Here is an 11,864-nt window from a genome sequence, read left to right on the forward strand (position 1 = left end):
GATATGAAGATAAATGAAAATAAAAAATGTGGGGAAATATATGTATATGTTATAAATAAGTGTTTGATTTGGTAGTGAATATAATAAATAAGTAGAGAGAAATTTATACTTGCAAAAGTATGTTATACTGAATAAATGAGAGATGAGAGAGAGATTTTACTTCTTCTATAATTGAAGTTTTGTAAATTGTTATTCATATGTTACAATGATCGAATTTGTTTGTTTATATAAAAGTAAAAAAGTAAGTTACTATGTGTGTATAGTGATGATGGGATCCACACAAAATAATAATAAATGCATAACGTTATACACATGCGCATCATTTGTTGACATTGTATACATCTTCTTTTTCTGACTTTCACAACCCTCCCCCTTAGAGACCATTTTTACTATGTCCCTTGCGTAATATCTTCTGTCGCCTTGTTAAAAACCTTTCTAGGAAAACCCAATGGAAAAAACCTTAGGAAGGTAAAAAAGAGTACAACCTCGCAAGCTCCCCCTCGACTGACCAGGATCACATCCTTATAAGTCTTGTTGACAGCGCATTCCAATGTTATGAACATGTTTCCTGAACATAGTCCGTGGGTAATGACTTTGTGAAGAGATCTGCAGAATTCTCGGATGATCGAACATATCTTACTTCAATAGCTTTATTCTTCACGAGTTCTTGGGTGTATGAAAATAACTTTGGAGGGGATATGTTTGGTTCTATCACTTTTGATATACCCTTCCTTTGTCTGAGCAACACATGCAGCATTGTTTTCATATAAGATAGTTGGCTCTGTATTCTGATGAATTCCGCTACTTGATTTAATGTGTCGACTTATCGATCTTAGCCACATACATTCTCTACTTGCTTTCATGAAGTGCGATAATTTCAGCATGATTCGAAGAAGTAGCTACGAGTGTCTGCTTTTGAGAACACCATGATATAGCAGTGCCTCCAATCGTGAACACATATCCTGTTTGTGAACGAGCTTTGTGTGGATCTGATAGATATCCTGCATCTGCAAAACCAATCATTTGACAATTTAAATTGTTAGGATAAAATAATCCTAAATCAATAGTACCTTGAAGATAACGAAAGACATGTTTAATCCCATTCCAATGTTTTCGTGTTGGAGACGAACTAAATCTAGCCAAAATATTAATTGAAAATGAAATATCAGGTCGAGTGCAATTTGCAAGATACATAAGGGGCTCCAATGACACTTAGATACGATACTTCAGGACCAAGTATCTCTTCATTTTCATCAGGTGGTCGGAAATGATCACTCTCAACATTTAATGATCTAACAACCATTGGAGTACTAAGAGGAGTTGCCTTATCCATATTAAAACGTTTTTAACACTCTTTTAGTGTATGTGGATTGATGCACAAATATACCCTTTTGAGTATGCTCAATTTGTAGACCAAGACAAAACTTTGTCTGTCTGAGATCTTTCATCTCAAATTCCCCTTTCAAATAGTTTGTTGCTTTATGTATTTCATGTTGAGTTCCGATTATATTAAGATCATCAACATATACCTTGATTATCACAAATCCGATGTTTGTTTTCTTAATGAAAACACATGGGCATATAGGATCATTCACATATCCTTCTTTTGTTAAATGCTCACTGAGACGATTATACCACATACGTCCGGACTGCTTTAACCCATATAATGATCTTTGCAACTTTATTGCACACAACTCTTTGGATTTAGCTTTTATGCTTTTGGCATATTAAATCCATCAGGAACTCTCATATAGATATCAGTATCTAATGATCCATATAAGTATGTTGTAACGACATCCATGAGACGCATCTCTAGATTTTCGCCAGCTGCTAGACTCATTAGAAATCTAAACGTCATTGCATCCATAACGGGGGAATATGTTTCCTCATAATCAATCCCGGGTCTTTGAGAAAATCCTTGAGCTACAAGGCGAGCCTTATATCTCGTAATTACATTTTTCTCATTTCGTTTTCTAACGAATACCCACTTGTATCCAACTGGTCTCACATTTTCAAGCGTGAGTACAATAGGTCTGAATACATTTTGTTTATTAAGCGAGTCAACTTCGACTTGAATTGCATCTTTCCATTTTGTCCAGTCATGTCTCTTTTGACATTCATATACAGACTTTGGTTCTGGATCCTCACTTTCCTCATCTATTTCCCTTGAAACAAGGTAAGAGAAAGTGTCATCAATATCATCGATTTTATTTCGATTCCATATCTTTCCAGTATGGATATAGTGATAGAAATCTCATGATTTCTTCAGGCTCATGATGCTCAATACTTTCATTAGACTCATGATTTGTTTCTTCCAAAATGCTTTCTACTATTTTGGGCATATCATGCTTTTCAGCTTCCTTTCGTTTCCTAGGATTTTTATCCTTAGAACCAACTGGCCTATAACGCTTCAAGCGTGTTTTAGACTCTCATGTATCATCTGCTTTTCCACGTTCTTGTGGTATTTCAATTCTAGCAGGAACATTTGCAGCTGGTATATATGATTTAGTTACCGTTTTTGGTATCAGCAAATGCATCAGGAAGTTGATTTGCAATACTCTGCATATGCATGATTCGTCGAACTTCTATTTCAGACTGCTTGGTAGGAGGATCAAGGTGTAGCAAAGATGGTACACACCATTTGATATCTTTTCCTACTTGTTTATTTTCTCCCCTAGAACCGGGGAAAACTTTCTCATCAAAATGACAATCGGCAAAAGGTGCCGTAAAGACATCACCAGTCTGTGGTTCTAGGTATCTTATAATTGATGGAGAATCACAACCAATATATATATCCAACCTTCTTTGTGGTCCCCATATTGGTACGTTGTGGAGGTGCTATAGGCACATATACCGCACAACCAAAAATCCCTTAGATGGGCTATATTTGGTTCTTGACCAAATGCGAACTGCAAAGGGGGATACTTATGGTATGCACTTGGTCTTATCCGAATAAGCGCTTCTGCATGCAAGATGGCATGTCCCCATACAGAGGTTGGAAGTTTTGATCTCATGATCAATGGTCTTGCAATCAATTGCAGACATTTAATTAATGATTCTGCCAAACCATTTTGTGTATGAACATGAGCTACAGGATGTTCAACTTCAATTCCTGTTACCATGCAATAATCATTAAATGCTTGGGATGTGAATTCACCAGCGTTGTCAAGTCTAACTCTCTTAATAGGATAATCAGAGAACTGAGCTCTTAATTTGATAATCTGAGTTTGAAATCTCGCAAATGCCAAATTTCGAGATGACAATAGACAAACATGTGACCATCTGCTAGAGGCATCAATCAACACCATATAATAGTGGAATGGTCCACATGGTGGATGTATCGGTCCACATATATCACCTTGAATTCGTTCAAGGAACTTTGGTGATTCTTTATCAATTTTGGTTGGCGATGGCCTTATGATCAATTATCCAAGAGAACATGCTTCACATGTCATTTTATTCCTCTGATATATCTCATTAATTTTCAGTGAATGACCATGTGAGCACTCTATAATTTTTCGCATCATTGTAATGCCTGGATGACCAAGGCGATCATGCCATAATGTGAAATCTTCTGGATTTCTTTTGATCAGAAGATGTGATTCTATTGCATCTATATAAGTATGATGCAAACTAGAAGGAAGTTCTGGAAAATTTTCCAACACATGCCTTTTTCCAGATTTATTAGAAGTTATAAACATACACTTCTTTCCATTCTCAGTGGCAGACTGAGTTTCATATCCTTGAAAGTATATATCTTTGAAACTTAACAAATTCCTTTAAGAATTCGGAGAATATAAGGCATTCTTTATGGAAAACTTTGTTCCATTAGGCAATACAAAGTTAGCTTTGCCACTTCCTTCAATCAAGTCTGTAGGACCGGATATTGTATTGACAATAATTTTTGTCGGTTTTAACTCAGAGAAAAATCTCTTTTGTCTCAGAATAGTATGTGTTGTTCCACTATCTGGTATACAAATTTCTTTGATATTTTTCCTTGTAATTGTTTTGTTTGAATCTTCATCCATTTCTGTAAAAAAACATAAATGTTAATAATATAAGTATATTTCATTTATAGAGAAACATATAATGATTATACATCATCTTATTCTAAGAAACAACATTATTTTAAAACAACTGAAATACATAATACTTATATAATGACATTACTGAAGACTACTAGTCTCACTACAAGCATTTCAGTTATCCGCATGAGCGGTCTCGTCAAACTCGTTCACGAAGTCAGATGCATCGAGGTAAGATGTACCCTCAAAATGCTCTGTGAGGTTCACTTCTTTCCCTTTTCCCTTTTGGGACTCTTTGAACAATTTGCAAAGATGTTCGGGGGGTTCGACACACATGGGCCCAATGCCCTTTCGATCCACAATTTATAACAGATGTTCTCACGCTTCTGTGCGTTACTTCCTTGGGATTTTTTTTTCCCTTAGGACCTTGTTCAGATCGAATCCATTTATAAGACCTCTTGTTTTGTGGGTGAAAAGATCTTCCACGTCTGCGATTAAATCAACGACCATGACCTCGATAGGTTTGACTTCCTTTCTCCGTATTTTTCACATCCGTTGCATTTACTTCTGGAAATGCCTTTGTTCCCGTAGGACGAGAGTTGTGGTTTTTGAGGAGAAGTTCATTATTCTTCTCCGCCAATATGAGAGTCACAATTAACTCAGAAAATCTCTTGTATCCGCAATTTCGATAGATCTCTTGGAGAACTCGATGTTCTTTATGAAAAGTGAGGTAAGTTTTCTTGAGCATTTCAGCTTCGGTAATAGGCTTACCACAATATTTTAGCGATACAATCCTCAGAATAGCAGAATTATAATCCTCCACTTTTTCAAAGTCCTGGAATCTTAAATTTTTTCAGTCCTCTAATGCATGAGGAAGAGTTATTTATCTCTGGTTGTCAAACCGTTCTTTTAAAGCTTGCCACAACTCTGCTGGGTCTTTTATGTGCGCATATTCATGCGTCACATTTTCATCGAGATGTTTTCTTAGGAATATTATTACCTTGGTCTTATCTTTGGAAGGCGACATATTTTCCAATTTTATGGTCTCCGACAATTCTTGCGACTCTAAATAGAGTTCCATATCTATCGTCCATGCTATGTAGTTTGCTCCAGTAATTTTGAGAGCCGGAAACTTAAGCTTCTCAATGTTTGCCATTAGTTATCTAAACACAAAAGCGAATAAATATTATTAGCAAAATAATTTTATTTATTTTAGAATGCACCATTTATATTAATAATGCAAGCGATTACAAAGAACACAAATTCATAGAAAAGTAAACCAATGTTAATGGTAAACTCTTCGTGGGTAAATTCTCCAACGAAGAGACCATAAATACAAGTGATAATTGCAATTAAACAAATAATTAAAAACAATCTAATCATTTTCCAAAATGAAAACTTAAACAACTTTCTTTAGAAAATTTTACGAGGAATGATGCGGTTTTAGATGAATAAAAGAGTGAAAATATGAGTGTATTTATAGATTGAAAATTACTGTTTATAGCCGTTTGAAAAGTGTAAGATTTTTGAAAATTTTTCTTTGTGAAAAGTGTAAGATTTTTGAAAATTTTTCTTTGTGACCATTGATGAAAAGTATTAAGCAGAAAATCTATATATATAAAGTACACTTTACTCATTCCTGGTGCTGCCACGTCAGCACCCCTTCTTTTTAATAAGTCCATTTTTTCCGAGAGAGCCCATTTTTGTAACCTATAGTTTCCCACACAGCCCATTTACGTAAATATTTGTCTCTTATGTCTTCGGAAGCCCAGCTTAACCTTTCTCTCAGGGCCCAAAATATCATTATTCGTTTACTCTGTTGTCCAAATAAAACCCTTTCTGTACGATTGTCTTCTCCACCATCCGCCGATGAGAAATCTGAAGCGCCACGCCTCTTGATGGTTCCTCACTTCCATCGCTATCGTTTCGTATAGCTCTGAAACCGTTAAAAGATGTCCTTCAATGATTTCTCTTTCAATAGTAGCCCCACTACTTCCCCTTTAATTTATGTAACTTGAATTCATATATAATGCCATCTTCTCATCTTACAATTCCTTCTCTCTTAAAAATTTGTTTTTAATATAATGGATTCCAGTGTTGTTTCCTTCGCAAACCTCAAAGCCGGTCGCCTACACCAACAGATTGTAGGGAGGATGCTTCGTCACTGGCCAGCCCGGAACCTCAAAAAAGGAGGCCAACTAATGGGAGTGGACTTCCTACTCATTGACGAAAAGGTTTCTCCCATCTCTACTTGATATCTCAATCAGTCGATTTAGAAATATCTAATTTGTTGTTTTCTGTAGAGTTGTGTCATCCAAGGGTGATCAATGTTACCCACCTTTCGAAATTTTAGAATTCGCTGCGTGATGGGGGAGTTTATATTATGTCAGACTTTGAAGTCACCAGAAGCAACTCACTCTTCAAGCTTACCTCCTTCTCAATACGCTTCATATCTACCACTGTTTTTGATCAACTTGACGAGTCTTACGGTAGTTTCCCAAAAGAGTTTTTCAGGTTCCGTACTTATGAGCAGCTGGTCTCTCTTGCCAACACCAATACTGATCTTCCAGGTCTGTCTTAGTTTTAACTTTTTCAATATTTCCTGTCTCCAATATTAAGTAGATCACTTGCAGAATAGATGGATAATCGATACGCCATGAATTTGCTCCTTTTAGAGGGGGTTAAAAAACATGTTGTACGAAAAATTAAGAGAGGTTGTCTTCAATGTTTCTTTCTGATATAAAATCCCGGGTGTAGTTATTTTGAACTCCTCCTAATTTCTATCCTCATGGTTTCGTCTAAATTTCTACTGTCTCTTCGCACATTAGATGTCATGGGCCAAGTTTGTTCAAGCAAGGCATATAGAAATGGAATCACACAAACCTTGGAGAGGATGTTAGGATGTTGGTACAAACCTTGTAGGTATTTACCTTTATGGAATAGTGAAGTTGTGTAGGGGGTGACACAGCCGAAGGACAATATTGGCTGGACAAGCTAGGCTGGAAAGAAAACAAAGAAAAGGGTGATCAATGCTGGAAAGATATCAAGAAGTCGTTACACAGAGTCAATGTTACTACAGTACATTGGCAGAAGTCCAGTCCAACCAACTATCAACTGCAGCATCAATAACCTAGATGCTAGATGCCCAGACTGCTATTACTTCAAACAAATGATCAAATTGGTCTTTTTCATTTAGTTTAAGCCTACAGACTAAGGTTAACCAATGTTATCATCATGACAAAAAACCGAAAATCATAAATAAAATCATTTCTTATCAAACTTCATATACATAACCAAAACGTGACAAAGAGATTTAAACAAGGGAACAACCAAACCAAATCTGAAAGTAAAACAACAGAAGAAACAATTTGGAGGGGAAAATAAAACCAAACCACAATAACAGCACATAGAAAATTGACATATATTGAAAAACGACCCACATAGAATCTAAAAACAGGTGTAAAAGTAAAACGCGACGCCAAGAGAGAGATATTCAAAGAAGTCTTATGCTACAAAGACAACTACAACTTTAAAATTGATGGCACAGAGAAACAGGTCAAAATACAAATGATATGTAAAACCGTAACAGACGCAACAAAATATAGAGAACTAACAGAGACTCAGGACAATCAAAATACAATTAACATTAGTTGCGACCAATTGATAGAATAAACATCAAACATAAAGAATGTAAGAGATCCACAGACCATTAGTTGAAGGAAACGAGGCAGGGAAACAGTTGGACATAGAGTTGACATTAGAAGCCATGTTCCGACCATATTTTTAATTTCTTCAAGTAAGTTTGAAAGATATGACTTATCTTGCTACGCCAGTGGAATAAACAAAGTAAAGATAAATAGTATTAACAACCCGAGTCAATTAAAGCTGAAGATTTTACTCATACTCCGAACTTTACCTAGAAGGAAATCGAGCAGATAAAGACGGCACGAGTCATACCGATGTAGCATTAAACTGGTCCATCCCCCAAAAAAAACCCAACTTCAAATAACGTTTGCGGCCTGTTAGCAATGAAAATGCATTAGGTATGTATGAAAAGTCAGCCTTTTCAGAAATTGATAGAGAATAATGGAAAGAGGACATTACGATAACTCATGAACAGCAACTCAAGAGTACAAATCGGCAGCTGGCTTCTGATTTCGGTATAAATTGGGAAAAGATAACAATTAAGCATTTCAGAAAAGAAAATACAGTTAAGCAGAGACGATATGATGGTAGATACATTTTAAAATCTTTATATGGTTGTTCTCAATGCAACTGAAACAATTAGAAAATCAACCTCTCCTGTACATCGGAGAAACCGATTATCGACAAAACGTAAACGAGGACAAATATTATTAAAATGGAACAGAACCAATCACAACACAATAATAGTACCACTGAAGGCCCAATAAGCCTACTTAATTTTCCGGCCCAAAACAGTCAACCCAAGATAAAAACAGAAGGAAACAGACGAAGGAACATTATCTTTTAAAACAATTTTTAAAAAACAAGACTACTGAATCAATCCAAACACACAAATATAGAGAACAAAGTACTTGCAGATTAATAAATTAGCTACGGAAAAAAAAACGATATACTACAACCACATATAATAAAAACAAAACACAATCAAAGAAGAAAAAACAAGTTATTTAAAGGATTATGAATCGTAGTCAAAGTAATAATTATATCACAACACAACAAGTTTATAATTTTGTAATTATCTTATTGTATAATCACACTATATACAAAAAATTACCTTCACAACCCCGTCAGCTTGGTTTACAAAGTATATGCAACCTCCTCTTATTAAAAACCTAAGCTGTAAGCTATATCTGATCAAATTTAGTTATTGATTATGATTCGTTCGGTTATGTTGTTGCTTCAGTTCAAAAATATATGTATTTAGAACAGAGTTGATCAATTAACCTTAAAGACAATAAAAGTAAAATCCTAAAAACAGATCAAATAAAAGCAAATATTTCTTCAAACAAATACAAAAAATGGAAACTAAAATGTTTTCAAATAACTTAAAATTACTAATCTCAAAAACTAAAGAGGAGAGCACCACATGTGTCTTTTTGAAAATTAAAAACAAATCTTTCCTCAATCACTTTCATCATCTTCAGAAGATTGGTTGAACTCAAGCCTGCATAATAGTTTTGTACAAAGTTAATCTGTTGTTCTTTCATTATTTATGCCATATAGTAGAAATTTTTTTTTAGGAATAACCTCCTCTGAAAATCTTCAACATCTCCAATTGGTGGTTCAAAATAAATATTTGAAACCCCTGGTGTAGAATACAATTCCATTCTTACACCTAAATATACAATAGATAAATAAGCTTTACAATTACAGTATTATTATTGAAATTAGGGTGATTTACTTCCCAAAAAACCTCAAAATACTAAAGTACAATATCAATAGCACTTGTATTATAGAAATGATATATAATATTTGTTAAACTATTATAAACGATATTAAGAGGTACATATCTATATACTTACAAATGCATCACACAAAATTAGTTAAATTGTGACATCGTCCTGGCTAACATTCCTCCACTTCCTTAACACTTTCACTTGAATCTTCCACCCAGATCTCTATGAATGTAGATCTTTTACTCTATCATATTCACCCATTTCTCGTGGAAAATATTAAAAACCTCCTAAAGGAAAATATGTTAAGAAGATATATTAACAAATGACATGTATTGCTTTCTTTTATAGGAAAAAAAGCAGATACTATGCGTTACGATGTTTTGTTAGTAATAAATATAATAAAGATATTGCAGAAGATTAATGCATTCCCTTCAAAAATAGCATGCATAAGTTTCGTCTATACATTCACTTAAAACTGACAGAATCAGTATACGTTATAATAAAGAAAGAAATTACAATTTCCAACAGTTCTTAAAAATGAATGCATAGATACAATAACTGCAATTCTATTTTAAACTTATGAATTTGTCTCTTTGATTTTAGTTTACAACTACTTCATAGATATATATAGATTTTTAAAAATTACATCTACCATTATATACAAATTTAAAAGAATTTGCTTCATAATGCAAGATGTCCTAACACATGAAAAAATAAGAAGAAAAAAAAGTAGAATACTATTCACCTGAGTTTAAGACATTTCTAGCCTTTAGTTTGTAAAATATGAAGAACCAAAAAAAACACCCAAGATTATCTAAAATTATTAAGGAACAACAGCACACTAAATTACACTTAATACAACACATATACGTATATAAAATATCAAACAAAACAACATAACCCACGGAAAACAAAAAAACACAACAAACGTAAGATGGATTTACAAAACCTAAATTATTAAAAAAAAAAACACTGTTTAAAACATTCATCTAACTACCACGCGTAGCGCGGGTCAATTGCTAGCTTAAGCCCACTAAACACTTATCCACTAAACAGTTTCTAATTTGTTTGTTCATAACACTTGAAAAGCCCATATTAAACTCAAATGTTTTACTTCTTCTTTCTAATTTCGAATTTTGACAAAAAAAAAACCACAAATAATCCTTCAACTCTCAGACCAATATATTAAAAAGGGCCCCCAATATTAACAACAACATCTAGAGCCATGAATATAGACAAAAAAAATTGTTAACAAAAACATTTAGGTTATTTTAATCTGTTATACAAATTAAAGGTGGTTTCATTAAAACATTAAAAAAAAATTACCTAAAAAAAACATTTTTCTTTGAAAACTACTTCATTTTAATACATTATAATAATTAATAGTACTTAGAACAAAATAAAAGAGCAAAGGGTTAATTCGGATACCATCAACAACTTCAATATAGTATATGTCTTAAATTTTAAAAGTATAGACCAACAAGTTCATAATAAATTTAAAACAGAATTTAAAAATTTGTTGAGATACACAACAAAATTACTCACACAATGGATAATAAACAAAAACGCCACTAAACACAATTACTCAGACAATGATATGATAAAATAATGAGTAAGAGAGGTAACGGCAATACTATATAAAATCTCAATATAAAACACATAATTAACCAACAATAAAGACAAACCAACAATTAAGCCATAATACCAAAATATAACTCCAACGCACGTCAACACTATTAAATACATGAAAAATTATGACCAAAACAATTTAGAAGAAACATACAAAAAATGTACCAAGTAAAACCATACACCCTAGAAGAACTCCCAAATAAAATCTTCGAAGATATAATGGCACGAGTTGCTCGCGTTTCCCGCAAAAACGTAAGATATATATTGGAAGCATGACCACCACTTGCAAAGGTGGCCCGAGACAATTGAGTATACAAGAATATCAACTTAAGGCTGCAAAATATGAATCTATTATCAACAATAAATAGAGACAAAGACCTTCATGGAAAAATACCTCGCAAGTCAAAATATGGAGACACACTACATAAAACGAATTCAAGAATATTTTCACAACAAAAATTTCTGCACGTAGCGCGGGGCAAACAGCTAGTAGATCATAAATTGAACAATCAGTCAGTTAAAATTTAGCAATTTTAAATATATGTTAATATACAGGTGGCTGAGCCTCCTTATATATTAATCATAATATGAATATAATTTAACGATAATATTATGGTGACGGAGTCATCCACATAAAAATAGTAAATAAATTATGGTGACGGAGTCATCCACATAATCGGCGGCTGAGCCGTCCATTGTTATGGTGCGTGAAGCAGCCACTACAATAATTACTTATAGGGGCGGAATACCTCCCACTATAGTAACACATAAATAATGGTGTTTTGAACAACCATTGAAAAATATATATATATTTTTAACGAGGCGACGT

The 11,864-nt window shown here is 33.8% G+C and overlaps 1 long non-coding RNA gene and 1 pseudogene across 3 annotated transcripts; both read right to left on the minus strand.

Moving 5' to 3' along the window:
* Nucleotides 1-143: 143 nt before the first annotated feature.
* On the minus strand, nt 144-8,336 carry LOC147933134 (uncharacterized). Of its 3 annotated transcripts, none has more exons than XR_015573614.1 (4): nt 8,130-8,298; nt 7,942-8,044; nt 6,956-7,024; nt 144-1,007 (listed from the first exon to the last, which is right to left on the minus strand). It is a non-coding gene; the product is annotated as an uncharacterized LOC147933134 (long non-coding RNA). The 3 variants fall into 3 exon arrangements; XR_015573615.1 differs by lacking the exon at nt 144-1,007 and adding an exon at nt 7,733-7,849 and having other exon boundaries at nt 5,622-7,024; nt 8,130-8,336; XR_015573613.1 differs by lacking the exon at nt 144-1,007 and having other exon boundaries at nt 5,622-7,024; nt 8,130-8,325.
* LOC147933135 (uncharacterized) lies at nt 4,109-5,299 on the minus strand (annotated as a pseudogene).
* Nucleotides 8,337-11,864: the final 3,528 nt, after the last annotated feature.

The sequence above is a fragment of the Camelina sativa genome, chromosome 12 (genome assembly GCF_030686135.1).
Source record: "Camelina sativa cultivar CO46 ecotype springtype chromosome 12, ASM3068613v1".
Classification (NCBI taxonomy): domain Eukaryota; kingdom Viridiplantae; phylum Streptophyta; class Magnoliopsida; order Brassicales; family Brassicaceae; genus Camelina; species Camelina sativa.